Below are 12984 nucleotides of genomic sequence, written 5' to 3' on the forward strand. Positions count from 1 at the left end.
TACGTTCGGTCGAAGCTTCGCAAGGTGGGCGACAAACGACAGTTCGAAGGCCAAAACGTGGAGCGTTGTGTGCGCAAAAACTTCCGTTCCGGTACCGGAAATCGAACCCGGGCCTCCTGGGTGAAAGCCAGGTATCCTAGCCACTAGACCACACCGGAGTTGCTCGATAAGCGTGAGGTTTTCTCCGTCTCCTCTCGTATTTCGTGCTGAATCTGGACTCAGTGCAGTTCTCCGTTTGCGAGCATATTTGCGCCTACAGACTGGCATGGCGCACAGCTCGAAATTGACTATTCATTATTTTACTCCTAACAAGGGAAGAGAAAGATCAAAGTTGTACGTTGTCATAATTGGAAATAAACATATTGACGCTGGGGCGTAGACTCCTTGTGGATAACGAACGACAATTAAGTTCGTTCCCTAGCAACAGCAACGCCGTTAATTCAGCCATGATGTACAGCAAATTAAATGCCCCGGGTGAGGATCGAACTCACGACCTTAAGATTATGAGACTTACGCGCTACCTACTGCGCTACCGAGGCACGTTGCAAGTAATGTTACAGGAAACTTGGTAAGTCTCTCATATTAGAGATAGACAGTTTGCGCTTTCTCAAGAATCTGTTGTGTTGCTACACGTGCTTTCCCTACTTGCTAGATTAAACTGCTGCCGCAGCTTTTTCAACGGAACGCAGCACTGCCCGAGGTTACAGTACATCGCCCTTGCGGCACCTGAACACAGCGGCCTGTTGGGCCAGGCCGTCGTCAGAGTTCAGAAATAGCACGCGACCGTTCAAGTACGGTCTATTGCGTGCTGCGTGTATGGTTCTTCTCACAGCGAATCTTGCTATGCATTCCTGAGGCTGACGCAGCTCAGGCGAGGAATCGGCGCGGCAGCATTATAGCGAGAACAGCAGAACGATGCATCGGCCGGGATTCGAACCCGTGCCGTCCGCATGCTAAGCGAGCATTCACCAATTTTTTTTTTTTTTGTTCTCATTTCTTTCGTTGCATTTGTTGGGGGCGGACGTCCGATGGCGCCCGTTCATGTTCATCGTTGACTCGGTCTTTTATTACAGAGGGCAGATAACTCTCAGACCGAACACGCTGAGCTATCGTGCCGGCAAGCCTTAAGATTATGAGACTTACGCGCTGCCTACTGCACTACTGAGGCACATGCCATTGAACCACCGATGCTCGACAAGCTGCCCGTGCTTCCCGAGTACTTTTCTGCAGGGGAAAGTGGGATTGCCACCCAGCGACGTCGGATACAACCGAAAAAAGTGCTACACACGCGGAGTGCTCCACTACACTGCCTTAAAACGAATGCTCATCTCTATCGTGTGAGTAACCTTGCGGCCGCGGCGACTAGTCTTGCCCAAAGACGCAGCGTGCGTGGAGGCGCTACCCGAATGCGTGTGGATGCACCCTCCTACCTCGTAAAGCGCCTGCAGCTACTATCACCGTGGGCCGCTGCTGGCGGGCAGGAAGCCGACACAGCGGGGCGTTGCGAGCAGCGCCTGTGCGGTGGTGGTGTAATGGTGAGCATAGTTGCCTTCCAAGCAGTTGATCCGGGTTCGATTCCCGGCCACCGCAAGTGGCGCCGGTTTTTTCGTATGAGTATGTGAGCCGCGTGCTGTTAAATGAAGGTTTTTTTCGTCGTAGTTCCACGCAGACCATCCTGTCGTATGTCCCGACTTGTCCCGACTTTGCTCGGCTGACGCGAAAGCTGACGCTTGGAATTCGCCCTTATCAAAAGGACAGGCACTATAAACGGCTGAGAGAGGCGAGGTGTGGAGAGGTACCAAAACGACAGGCAATCTGCGAAATTTTCTGCTCGTTGTTCTTAAAGAAAAAACCGACGCAGTCGGTAGGACTCGAAGCTACGCTCCCAGAGGGAATCTGATTTCTAGTCAGACGCCTTAACCACTCGGCCACGACTGCTCGTAACTGAAGCTTCCCTGGAATCGTGAAGAATCCAACCGGTCTGCGCAGACTGTTGACAGGAAACGAACTCCGTGTACTGATTACGGCAGGGTTACCATCGCTACGAGACGAGCCATTACGGAAACGTTAAAATCTTCGCCCGGACAGGGACTTGAACCCTGGACCCTTAGGTTAAAAGCCTAATGCTCTACCGACTGAGCTATCCGGGCTCACGCTCCTTGTGGATGGAGCGGCTGCAAGCAATGTAAATAACTGGAACGCGTGTGTAGGCGTACTACGGTAATTTCTGGCTTCTGGCGCAACTGGCGACTTCACCGACTTCCCACTGACGCTGGTAGCAGCCCAACAGCGGACCAGAGCCTCTTCTCCCTTTATTTCGGTGCCGACAGTAATTGCATCATGTGCCTGTTTTCCCCGATTACGTTCGGTCGAAGCTTCGCAAGGTGGGCGACAAACGACAGTTCGAAGGCCAAAACGTGGAGCGTTGTGTGCGCAAAAACTTCCGTTCCGGTACCGGAAATCGAACCCGGGCCTCCTGGGTGAAAGCCAGGTATCCTAGCCACTAGACCACACCGGAGTTGCTCGATAAGCGTGAGGTTTTCTCCGTCTCCTCTCGTATTTCGTGCTGAATCTGGACTCAGTGCAGTTCTCCGTTTGCGAGCATATTTGCGCCTACAGACTGGCATGGCGCACAGCTCGAAATTGACTATTCATTATTTTACTCCTAACAAGGGAAGAGAAAGATCAAAGTTGTACGTTGTCATAATTGGAAATAAACATATTGACGCTGGGGCGTAGACTCCTTGTGGATAACGAACGACAATTAAGTTCGTTCCCTAGCAACAGCAACGCCGTTAATTCAGCCATGATGTACAGCAAATTAAATGCCCCGGGTGAGGATCGAACTCACGACCTTAAGATTATGAGACTTACGCGCTACCTACTGCGCTACCGAGGCACGTTGCAAGTAATGTTACAGGAAACTTGGTAAGTCTCTCATATTAGAGATAGACAGTTTGCGCTTTCTCAAGAATCTGTTGTGTTGCTACACGTGCTTTCCCTACTTGCTAGATTAAACTGCTGCCGCAGCTTTTTCAACGGAACGCAGCACTGCCCGAGGTTACAGTACATCGCCCTTGCGGCACCTGAACACAGCGGCCTGTTGGGCCAGGCCGTCGTCAGAGTTCAGAAATAGCACGCGACCGTTCAAGTACGGTCTATTGCGTGCTGCGTGTATGGTTCTTCTCACAGCGAATCTTGCTATGCATTCCTGAGGCTGACGCAGCTCAGGCGAGGAATCGGCGCGGCAGCATTATAGCGAGAACAGCAGAACGATGCATCGGCCGGGATTCGAACCCGTGCCGTCCGCATGCTAAGCGAGCATTCACCAATTTTTTTTTTTTTTGTTCTCATTTCTTTCGTTGCATTTGTTGGGGGCGGACGTCCGATGGCGCCCGTTCATGTTCATCGTTGACTCGGTCTTTTATTACAGAGGGCAGATAACTCTCAGACCGAACACGCTGAGCTATCGTGCCGGCAAGCCTTAAGATTATGAGACTTACGCGCTGCCTACTGCACTACTGAGGCACATGCCATTGAACCACCGATGCTCGACAAGCTGCCCGTGCTTCCCGAGTACTTTTCTGCAGGGGAAAGTGGGATTGCCACCCAGCGACGTCGGATACAACCGAAAAAAGTGCTACACACGCGGAGTGCTCCACTACACTGCCTTAAAACGAATGCTCATCTCTATCGTGTGAGTAACCTTGCGGCCGCGGCGACTAGTCTTGCCCAAAGACGCAGCGTGCGTGGAGGCGCTACCCGAATGCGTGTGGATGCACCCTCCTACCTCGTAAAGCGCCTGCAGCTACTATCACCGTGGGCCGCTGCTGGCGGGCAGGAAGCCGACACAGCGGGGCGTTGCGAGCAGCGCCTGTGCGGTGGTGGTGTAATGGTGAGCATAGTTGCCTTCCAAGCAGTTGATCCGGGTTCGATTCCCGGCCACCGCAAGTGGCGCCGGTTTTTTCGTATGAGTATGTGAGCCGCGTGCTGTTAAATGAAGGTTTTTTTCGTCGTAGTTCCACGCAGACCATCCTGTCGTATGTCCCGACTTGTCCCGACTTTGCTCGGCTGACGCGAAAGCTGACGCTTGGAATTCGCCCTTATCAAAAGGACAGGCACTATAAACGGCTGAGAGAGGCGAGGTGTGGAGAGGTACCAAAACGACAGGCAATCTGCGAAATTTTCTGCTCGTTGTTCTTAAAGAAAAAACCGACGCAGTCGGTAGGACTCGAAGCTACGCTCCCAGAGGGAATCTGATTTCTAGTCAGACGCCTTAACCACTCGGCCACGACTGCTCGTAACTGAAGCTTCCCTGGAATCGTGAAGAATCCAACCGGTCTGCGCAGACTGTTGACAGGAAACGAACTCCGTGTACTGATTACGGCAGGGTTACCATCGCTACGAGACGAGCCATTACGGAAACGTTAAAATCTTCGCCCGGACAGGGACTTGAACCCTGGACCCTTAGGTTAAAAGCCTAATGCTCTACCGACTGAGCTATCCGGGCTCACGCTCCTTGTGGATGGAGCGGCTGCAAGCAATGTAAATAACTGGAACGCGTGTGTAGGCGTACTACGGTAATTTCTGGCTTCTGGCGCAACTGGCGACTTCACCGACTTCCCACTGACGCTGGTAGCAGCCCAACAGCGGACCAGAGCCTCTTCTCCCTTTATTTCGGTGCCGACAGTAATTGCATCATGTGCCTGTTTTCCCCGATTACGTTCGGTCGAAGCTTCGCAAGGTGGGCGACAAACGACAGTTCGAAGGCCAAAACGTGGAGCGTTGTGTGCGCAAAAACTTCCGTTCCGGTACCGGAAATCGAACCCGGGCCTCCTGGGTGAAAGCCAGGTATCCTAGCCACTAGACCACACCGGAGTTGCTCGATAAGCGTGAGGTTTTCTCCGTCTCCTCTCGTATTTCGTGCTGAATCTGGACTCAGTGCAGTTCTCCGTTTGCGAGCATATTTGCGCCTACAGACTGGCATGGCGCACAGCTCGAAATTGACTATTCATTATTTTACTCCTAACAAGGGAAGAGAAAGATCAAAGTTGTACGTTGTCATAATTGGAAATAAACATATTGACGCTGGGGCGTAGACTCCTTGTGGATAACGAACGACAATTAAGTTCGTTCCCTAGCAACAGCAACGCCGTTAATTCAGCCATGATGTACAGCAAATTAAATGCCCCGGGTGAGGATCGAACTCACGACCTTAAGATTATGAGACTTACGCGCTACCTACTGCGCTACCGAGGCACGTTGCAAGTAATGTTACAGGAAACTTGGTAAGTCTCTCATATTAGAGATAGACAGTTTGCGCTTTCTCAAGAATCTGTTGTGTTGCTACACGTGCTTTCCCTACTTGCTAGATTAAACTGCTGCCGCAGCTTTTTCAACGGAACGCAGCACTGCCCGAGGTTACAGTACATCGCCCTTGCGGCACCTGAACACAGCGGCCTGTTGGGCCAGGCCGTCGTCAGAGTTCAGAAATAGCACGCGACCGTTCAAGTACGGTCTATTGCGTGCTGCGTGTATGGTTCTTCTCACAGCGAATCTTGCTATGCATTCCTGAGGCTGACGCAGCTCAGGCGAGGAATCGGCGCGGCAGCATTATAGCGAGAACAGCAGAACGATGCATCGGCCGGGATTCGAACCCGTGCCGTCCGCATGCTAAGCGAGCATTCACCAATTTTTTTTTTTTTGTTCTCATTTCTTTCATTGCATTTGTTGGGGGCGGACGTCCGATGGCGCCCGTTCATGTTCATCGTTGACTCGGTCTTTTATTACAGAGGGCAGATAACTCTCAGACCGAACACGCTGAGCTATCGTGCCGGCAAGCCTTAAGATTATGAGACTTACGCGCTGCCTACTGCACTACTGAGGCACATGCCATTGAACCACCGATGCTCGACAAGCTGCCCGTGCTTCCCGAGTACTTTTCTGCAGGGGAAAGTGGGATTGCCACCCAGCGACGTCGGATACAACCGAAAAAAGTGCTACACACGCGGAGTGCTCCACTACACTGCCTTAAAACGAATGCTCATCTCTATCGTGTGAGTAACCTTGCGGCCGCGGCGACTAGTCTTGCCCAAAGACGCAGCGTGCGTGGAGGCGCTACCCGAATGCGTGTGGATGCACCCTCCTACCTCGTAAAGCGCCTGCAGCTACTATCACCGTGGGCCGCTGCTGGCGGGCAGGAAGCCGACACAGCGGGGCGTTGCGAGCAGCGCCTGTGCGGTGGTGGTGTAATGGTGAGCATAGTTGCCTTCCAAGCAGTTGATCCGGGTTCGATTCCCGGCCACCGCAAGTGGCGCCGGTTTTTTCGTATGAGTATGTGAGCCGCGTGCTGTTAAATGAAGGTTTTTTTCGTCGTAGTTCCACGCAGACCATCCTGTCGTATGTCCCGACTTGTCCCGACTTTGCTCGGCTGACGCGAAAGCTGACGCTTGGAATTCGCCCTTATCAAAAGGACAGGCACTATAAACGGCTGAGAGAGGCGAGGTGTGGAGAGGTACCAAAACGACAGGCAATCTGCGAAATTTTCTGCTCGTTGTTCTTAAAGAAAAAACCGACGCAGTCGGTAGGACTCGAAGCTACGCTCCCAGAGGGAATCTGATTTCTAGTCAGACGCCTTAACCACTCGGCCACGACTGCTCGTAACTGAAGCTTCCCTGGAATCGTGAAGAATCCAACCGGTCTGCGCAGACTGTTGACAGGAAACGAACTCCGTGTACTGATTACGGCAGGGTTACCATCGCTACGAGACGAGCCATTACGGAAACGTTAAAATCTTCGCCCGGACAGGGACTTGAACCCTGGACCCTTAGGTTAAAAGCCTAATGCTCTACCGACTGAGCTATCCGGGCTCACGCTCCTTGTGGATGGAGCGGCTGCAAGCAATGTAAATAACTGGAACGCGTGTGTAGGCGTACTACGGTAATTTCTGGCTTCTGGCGCAACTGGCGACTTCACCGACTTCCCACTGACGCTGGTAGCAGCCCAACAGCGGACCAGAGCCTCTTCTCCCTTTATTTCGGTGCCGACAGTAATTGCATCATGTGCCTGTTTTCCCCGATTACGTTCGGTCGAAGCTTCGCAAGGTGGGCGACAAACGACAGTTCGAAGGCCAAAACGTGGAGCGTTGTGTGCGCAAAAACTTCCGTTCCGGTACCGGAAATCGAACCCGGGCCTCCTGGGTGAAAGCCAGGTATCCTAGCCACTAGACCACACCGGAGTTGCTCGATAAGCGTGAGGTTTTCTCCGTCTCCTCTCGTATTTCGTGCTGAATCTGGACTCAGTGCAGTTCTCCGTTTGCGAGCATATTTGCGCCTACAGACTGGCATGGCGCACAGCTCGAAATTGACTATTCATTATTTTACTCCTAACAAGGGAAGAGAAAGATCAAAGTTGTACGTTGTCATAATTGGAAATAAACATATTGACGCTGGGGCGTAGACTCCTTGTGGATAACGAACGACAATTAAGTTCGTTCCCTAGCAACAGCAACGCCGTTAATTCAGCCATGATGTACAGCAAATTAAATGCCCCGGGTGAGGATCGAACTCACGACCTTAAGATTATGAGACTTACGCGCTACCTACTGCGCTACCGAGGCACGTTGCAAGTAATGTTACAGGAAACTTGGTAAGTCTCTCATATTAGAGATAGACAGTTTGCGCTTTCTCAAGAATCTGTTGTGTTGCTACACGTGCTTTCCCTACTTGCTAGATTAAACTGCTGCCGCAGCTTTTTCAACGGAACGCAGCACTGCCCGAGGTTACAGTACATCGCCCTTGCGGCACCTGAACACAGCGGCCTGTTGGGCCAGGCCGTCGTCAGAGTTCAGAAATAGCACGCGACCGTTCAAGTACGGTCTATTGCGTGCTGCGTGTATGGTTCTTCTCACAGCGAATCTTGCTATGCATTCCTGAGGCTGACGCAGCTCAGGCGAGGAATCGGCGCGGCAGCATTATAGCGAGAACAGCAGAACGATGCATCGGCCGGGATTCGAACCCGTGCCGTCCGCATGCTAAGCGAGCATTCACCAATTTTTTTTTTTTTGTTCTCATTTCTTTCATTGCATTTGTTGGGGGCGGACGTCCGATGGCGCCCGTTCATGTTCATCGTTGACTCGGTCTTTTATTACAGAGGGCAGATAACTCTCAGACCGAACACGCTGAGCTATCGTGCCGGCAAGCCTTAAGATTATGAGACTTACGCGCTGCCTACTGCACTACTGAGGCACATGCCATTGAACCACCGATGCTCGACAAGCTGCCCGTGCTTCCCGAGTACTTTTCTGCAGGGGAAAGTGGGATTGCCACCCAGCGACGTCGGATACAACCGAAAAAAGTGCTACACACGCGGAGTGCTCCACTACACTGCCTTAAAACGAATGCTCATCTCTATCGTGTGAGTAACCTTGCGGCCGCGGCGACTAGTCTTGCCCAAAGACGCAGCGTGCGTGGAGGCGCTACCCGAATGCGTGTGGATGCACCCTCCTACCTCGTAAAGCGCCTGCAGCTACTATCACCGTGGGCCGCTGCTGGCGGGCAGGAAGCCGACACAGCGGGGCGTTGCGAGCAGCGCCTGTGCGGTGGTGGTGTAATGGTGAGCATAGTTGCCTTCCAAGCAGTTGATCCGGGTTCGATTCCCGGCCACCGCAAGTGGCGCCGGTTTTTTCGTATGAGTATGTGAGCCGCGTGCTGTTAAATGAAGGTTTTTTTCGTCGTAGTTCCACGCAGACCATCCTGTCGTATGTCCCGACTTGTCCCGACTTTGCTCGGCTGACGCGAAAGCTGACGCTTGGAATTCGCCCTTATCAAAAGGACAGGCACTATAAACGGCTGAGAGAGGCGAGGTGTGGAGAGGTACCAAAACGACAGGCAATCTGCGAAATTTTCTGCTCGTTGTTCTTAAAGAAAAAACCGACGCAGTCGGTAGGACTCGAAGCTACGCTCCCAGAGGGAATCTGATTTCTAGTCAGACGCCTTAACCACTCGGCCACGACTGCTCGTAACTGAAGCTTCCCTGGAATCGTGAAGAATCCAACCGGTCTGCGCAGACTGTTGACAGGAAACGAACTCCGTGTACTGATTACGGCAGGGTTACCATCGCTACGAGACGAGCCATTACGGAAACGTTAAAATCTTCGCCCGGACAGGGACTTGAACCCTGGACCCTTAGGTTAAAAGCCTAATGCTCTACCGACTGAGCTATCCGGGCTCACGCTCCTTGTGGATGGAGCGGCTGCAAGCAATGTAAATAACTGGAACGCGTGTGTAGGCGTACTACGGTAATTTCTGGCTTCTGGCGCAACTGGCGACTTCACCGACTTCCCACTGACGCTGGTAGCAGCCCAACAGCGGACCAGAGCCTCTTCTCCCTTTATTTCGGTGCCGACAGTAATTGCATCATGTGCCTGTTTTCCCCGATTACGTTCGGTCGAAGCTTCGCAAGGTGGGCGACAAACGACAGTTCGAAGGCCAAAACGTGGAGCGTTGTGTGCGCAAAAACTTCCGTTCCGGTACCGGAAATCGAACCCGGGCCTCCTGGGTGAAAGCCAGGTATCCTAGCCACTAGACCACACCGGAGTTGCTCGATAAGCGTGAGGTTTTCTCCGTCTCCTCTCGTATTTCGTGCTGAATCTGGACTCAGTGCAGTTCTCCGTTTGCGAGCATATTTGCGCCTACAGACTGGCATGGCGCACAGCTCGAAATTGACTATTCATTATTTTACTCCTAACAAGGGAAGAGAAAGATCAAAGTTGTACGTTGTCATAATTGGAAATAAACATATTGACGCTGGGGCGTAGACTCCTTGTGGATAACGAACGACAATTAAGTTCGTTCCCTAGCAACAGCAACGCCGTTAATTCAGCCATGATGTACAGCAAATTAAATGCCCCGGGTGAGGATCGAACTCACGACCTTAAGATTATGAGACTTACGCGCTACCTACTGCGCTACCGAGGCACGTTGCAAGTAATGTTACAGGAAACTTGGTAAGTCTCTCATATTAGAGATAGACAGTTTGCGCTTTCTCAAGAATCTGTTGTGTTGCTACACGTGCTTTCCCTACTTGTTAGATTAAACTGCTGCCGCAGCTTTTTCAACGGAACGCAGCACTGCCCGAGGTTACAGTACATCGCCCTTGCGGCACCTGAACACAGCGGCCTGTTGGGCCAGGCCGTCGTCAGAGTTCAGAAATAGCACGCGACCGTTCAAGTACGGTCTATTGCGTGCTGCGTGTATGGTTCTTCTCACAGCGAATCTTGCTATGCATTCCTGAGGCTGACGCAGCTCAGGCGAGGAATCGGCGCGGCAGCATTATAGCGAGAACAGCAGAACGATGCATCGGCCGGGATTCGAACCCGTGCCGTCCGCATGCTAAGCGAGCATTCACCAATTTTTTTTTTTTTTGTTCTCATTTCTTTCGTTGCATTTGTTGGGGGCGGACGTCCGATGGCGCCCGTTCATGTTCATCGTTGACTCGGTCTTTTATTACAGAGGGCAGATAACTCTCAGACCGAACACGCTGAGCTATCGTGCCGGCAAGCCTTAAGATTATGAGACTTACGCGCTGCCTACTGCACTACTGAGGCACATGCCATTGAACCACCGATGCTCGACAAGCTGCCCGTGCTTCCCGAGTACTTTTCTGCAGGGGAAAGTGGGATTGCCACCCAGCGACGTCGGATACAACCGAAAAAAGTGCTACACACGCGGAGTGCTCCACTACACTGCCTTAAAACGAATGCTCATCTCTATCGTGTGAGTAACCTTGCGGCCGCGGCGACTAGTCTTGCCCAAAGACGCAGCGTGCGTGGAGGCGCTACCCGAATGCGTGTGGATGCACCCTCCTACCTCGTAAAGCGCCTGCAGCTACTATCACCGTGGGCCGCTGCTGGCGGGCAGGAAGCCGACACAGCGGGGCGTTGCGAGCAGCGCCTGTGCGGTGGTGGTGTAATGGTGAGCATAGTTGCCTTCCAAGCAGTTGATCCGGGTTCGATTCCCGGCCACCGCAAGTGGCGCCGGTTTTTTCGTATGAGTATGTGAGCCGCGTGCTGTTAAATGAAGGTTTTTTTCGTCGTAGTTCCACGCAGACCATCCTGTCGTATGTCCCGACTTGTCCCGACTTTGCTCGGCTGACGCGAAAGCTGACGCTTGGAATTCGCCCTTATCAAAAGGACAGGCACTATAAACGGCTGAGAGAGGCGAGGTGTGGAGAGGTACCAAAACGACAGGCAATCTGCGAAATTTTCTGCTCGTTGTTCTTAAAGAAAAAACCGACGCAGTCGGTAGGACTCGAAGCTACGCTCCCAGAGGGAATCTGATTTCTAGTCAGACGCCTTAACCACTCGGCCACGACTGCTCGTAACTGAAGCTTCCCTGGAATCGTGAAGAATCCAACCGGTCTGCGCAGACTGTTGACAGGAAACGAACTCCGTGTACTGATTACGGCAGGGTTACCATCGCTACGAGACGAGCCATTACGGAAACGTTAAAATCTTCGCCCGGACAGGGACTTGAACCCTGGACCCTTAGGTTAAAAGCCTAATGCTCTACCGACTGAGCTATCCGGGCTCACGCTCCTTGTGGATGGAGCGGCTGCAAGCAATGTAAATAACTGGAACGCGTGTGTAGGCGTACTACGGTAATTTCTGGCTTCTGGCGCAACTGGCGACTTCACCGACTTCCCACTGACGCTGGTAGCAGCCCAACAGCGGACCAGAGCCTCTTCTCCCTTTATTTCGGTGCCGACAGTAATTGCATCATGTGCCTGTTTTCCCCGATTACGTTCGGTCGAAGCTTCGCAAGGTGGGCGACAAACGACAGTTCGAAGGCCAAAACGTGGAGCGTTGTGTGCGCAAAAACTTCCGTTCCGGTACCGGAAATCGAACCCGGGCCTCCTGGGTGAAAGCCAGGTATCCTAGCCACTAGACCACACCGGAGTTGCTCGATAAGCGTGAGGTTTTCTCCGTCTCCTCTCGTATTTCGTGCTGAATCTGGACTCAGTGCAGTTCTCCGTTTGCGAGCATATTTGCGCCTACAGACTGGCATGGCGCACAGCTCGAAATTGACTATTCATTATTTTACTCCTAACAAGGGAAGAGAAAGATCAAAGTTGTACGTTGTCATAATTGGAAATAAACATATTGACGCTGGGGCGTAGACTCCTTGTGGATAACGAACGACAATTAAGTTCGTTCCCTAGCAACAGCAACGCCGTTAATTCAGCCATGATGTACAGCAAATTAAATGCCCCGGGTGAGGATCGAACTCACGACCTTAAGATTATGAGACTTACGCGCTACCTACTGCGCTACCGAGGCACGTTGCAAGTAATGTTACAGGAAACTTGGTAAGTCTCTCATATTAGAGATAGACAGTTTGCGCTTTCTCAAGAATCTGTTGTGTTGCTACACGTGCTTTCCCTACTTGCTAGATTAAACTGCTGCCGCAGCTTTTTCAACGGAACGCAGCACTGCCCGAGGTTACAGTACATCGCCCTTGCGGCACCTGAACACAGCGGCCTGTTGGGCCAGGCCGTCGTCAGAGTTCAGAAATAGCACGCGACCGTTCAAGTACGGTCTATTGCGTGCTGCGTGTATGGTTCTTCTCACAGCGAATCTTGCTATGCATTCCTGAGGCTGACGCAGCTCAGGCGAGGAATCGGCGCGGCAGCATTATAGCGAGAACAGCAGAACGATGCATCGGCCGGGATTCGAACCCGTGCCGTCCGCATGCTAAGCGAGCATTCACCAATTTTTTTTTTTTTTGTTCTCATTTCTTTCGTTGCATTTGTTGGGGGCGGACGTCCGATGGCGCCCGTTCATGTTCATCGTTGACTCGGTCTTTTATTACAGAGGGCAGATAACTCTCAGACCGAACACGCTGAGCTATCGTGCCGGCAAGCCTTAAGATTATGAGACTTACGCGCTGCCTACTGCACTACTGAGGCACATGCCATTGAACCACC

At 52.2% G+C, this 12984-nt stretch overlaps 27 non-coding genes across 27 annotated transcripts; 5 read left to right on the forward strand and 22 right to left on the reverse strand.

Moving 5' to 3' along the window:
- Positions 1–86: 86 nt before the first annotated feature.
- On the reverse strand, positions 87–158 carry Trnae-uuc. Its single transcript has one exon. It is a non-coding gene; the product is annotated as a tRNA-Glu (tRNA).
- Positions 159–466: 308 nt separating this feature from the next.
- Positions 467–539, reverse strand: Trnam-cau. The gene has a single exon. It is a non-coding gene; the product is annotated as a tRNA-Met (tRNA).
- A 979-nt stretch (positions 540–1518) lies between these two features.
- Positions 1519–1590, forward strand: Trnag-ucc. Its single transcript has one exon. It is a non-coding gene; the product is annotated as a tRNA-Gly (tRNA).
- A 266-nt stretch (positions 1591–1856) lies between these two features.
- Positions 1857–1938, reverse strand: Trnas-aga. Its single transcript has one exon. It is a non-coding gene; the product is annotated as a tRNA-Ser (tRNA).
- A 139-nt stretch (positions 1939–2077) lies between these two features.
- Positions 2078–2150, reverse strand: Trnak-uuu. Its single transcript has one exon. It is a non-coding gene; the product is annotated as a tRNA-Lys (tRNA).
- A 296-nt stretch (positions 2151–2446) lies between these two features.
- Positions 2447–2518, reverse strand: Trnae-uuc. Its single transcript has one exon. It is a non-coding gene; the product is annotated as a tRNA-Glu (tRNA).
- Positions 2519–2826: 308 nt separating this feature from the next.
- Positions 2827–2899, reverse strand: Trnam-cau. The gene has a single exon. It is a non-coding gene; the product is annotated as a tRNA-Met (tRNA).
- Positions 2900–3878: 979 nt separating this feature from the next.
- Positions 3879–3950, forward strand: Trnag-ucc. The gene has a single exon. It is a non-coding gene; the product is annotated as a tRNA-Gly (tRNA).
- A 266-nt stretch (positions 3951–4216) lies between these two features.
- Trnas-aga lies at positions 4217–4298 on the reverse strand. The gene has a single exon. It is a non-coding gene; the product is annotated as a tRNA-Ser (tRNA).
- Positions 4299–4437: 139 nt separating this feature from the next.
- On the reverse strand, positions 4438–4510 carry Trnak-uuu. Its single transcript has one exon. It is a non-coding gene; the product is annotated as a tRNA-Lys (tRNA).
- Positions 4511–4806: 296 nt separating this feature from the next.
- Trnae-uuc lies at positions 4807–4878 on the reverse strand. Its single transcript has one exon. It is a non-coding gene; the product is annotated as a tRNA-Glu (tRNA).
- A 308-nt stretch (positions 4879–5186) lies between these two features.
- Trnam-cau lies at positions 5187–5259 on the reverse strand. The gene has a single exon. It is a non-coding gene; the product is annotated as a tRNA-Met (tRNA).
- A 978-nt stretch (positions 5260–6237) lies between these two features.
- Trnag-ucc lies at positions 6238–6309 on the forward strand. The gene has a single exon. It is a non-coding gene; the product is annotated as a tRNA-Gly (tRNA).
- Positions 6310–6575: 266 nt separating this feature from the next.
- On the reverse strand, positions 6576–6657 carry Trnas-aga. The gene has a single exon. It is a non-coding gene; the product is annotated as a tRNA-Ser (tRNA).
- Positions 6658–6796: 139 nt separating this feature from the next.
- Positions 6797–6869, reverse strand: Trnak-uuu. Its single transcript has one exon. It is a non-coding gene; the product is annotated as a tRNA-Lys (tRNA).
- A 296-nt stretch (positions 6870–7165) lies between these two features.
- On the reverse strand, positions 7166–7237 carry Trnae-uuc. The gene has a single exon. It is a non-coding gene; the product is annotated as a tRNA-Glu (tRNA).
- Positions 7238–7545: 308 nt separating this feature from the next.
- On the reverse strand, positions 7546–7618 carry Trnam-cau. The gene has a single exon. It is a non-coding gene; the product is annotated as a tRNA-Met (tRNA).
- Positions 7619–8596: 978 nt separating this feature from the next.
- On the forward strand, positions 8597–8668 carry Trnag-ucc. Its single transcript has one exon. It is a non-coding gene; the product is annotated as a tRNA-Gly (tRNA).
- A 266-nt stretch (positions 8669–8934) lies between these two features.
- On the reverse strand, positions 8935–9016 carry Trnas-aga. The gene has a single exon. It is a non-coding gene; the product is annotated as a tRNA-Ser (tRNA).
- A 139-nt stretch (positions 9017–9155) lies between these two features.
- Trnak-uuu lies at positions 9156–9228 on the reverse strand. The gene has a single exon. It is a non-coding gene; the product is annotated as a tRNA-Lys (tRNA).
- Positions 9229–9524: 296 nt separating this feature from the next.
- On the reverse strand, positions 9525–9596 carry Trnae-uuc. Its single transcript has one exon. It is a non-coding gene; the product is annotated as a tRNA-Glu (tRNA).
- A 308-nt stretch (positions 9597–9904) lies between these two features.
- Trnam-cau lies at positions 9905–9977 on the reverse strand. The gene has a single exon. It is a non-coding gene; the product is annotated as a tRNA-Met (tRNA).
- Positions 9978–10956: 979 nt separating this feature from the next.
- Trnag-ucc lies at positions 10957–11028 on the forward strand. Its single transcript has one exon. It is a non-coding gene; the product is annotated as a tRNA-Gly (tRNA).
- Positions 11029–11294: 266 nt separating this feature from the next.
- Trnas-aga lies at positions 11295–11376 on the reverse strand. The gene has a single exon. It is a non-coding gene; the product is annotated as a tRNA-Ser (tRNA).
- Positions 11377–11515: 139 nt separating this feature from the next.
- Positions 11516–11588, reverse strand: Trnak-uuu. Its single transcript has one exon. It is a non-coding gene; the product is annotated as a tRNA-Lys (tRNA).
- Positions 11589–11884: 296 nt separating this feature from the next.
- Positions 11885–11956, reverse strand: Trnae-uuc. Its single transcript has one exon. It is a non-coding gene; the product is annotated as a tRNA-Glu (tRNA).
- A 308-nt stretch (positions 11957–12264) lies between these two features.
- Trnam-cau lies at positions 12265–12337 on the reverse strand. The gene has a single exon. It is a non-coding gene; the product is annotated as a tRNA-Met (tRNA).
- Positions 12338–12984: the final 647 nt, after the last annotated feature.

The sequence above is a fragment of the Schistocerca americana genome, unplaced genomic scaffold (assembly GCF_021461395.2).
Source record: "Schistocerca americana isolate TAMUIC-IGC-003095 unplaced genomic scaffold, iqSchAmer2.1 HiC_scaffold_508, whole genome shotgun sequence".
Taxonomy (NCBI): domain Eukaryota; kingdom Metazoa; phylum Arthropoda; class Insecta; order Orthoptera; family Acrididae; genus Schistocerca; species Schistocerca americana.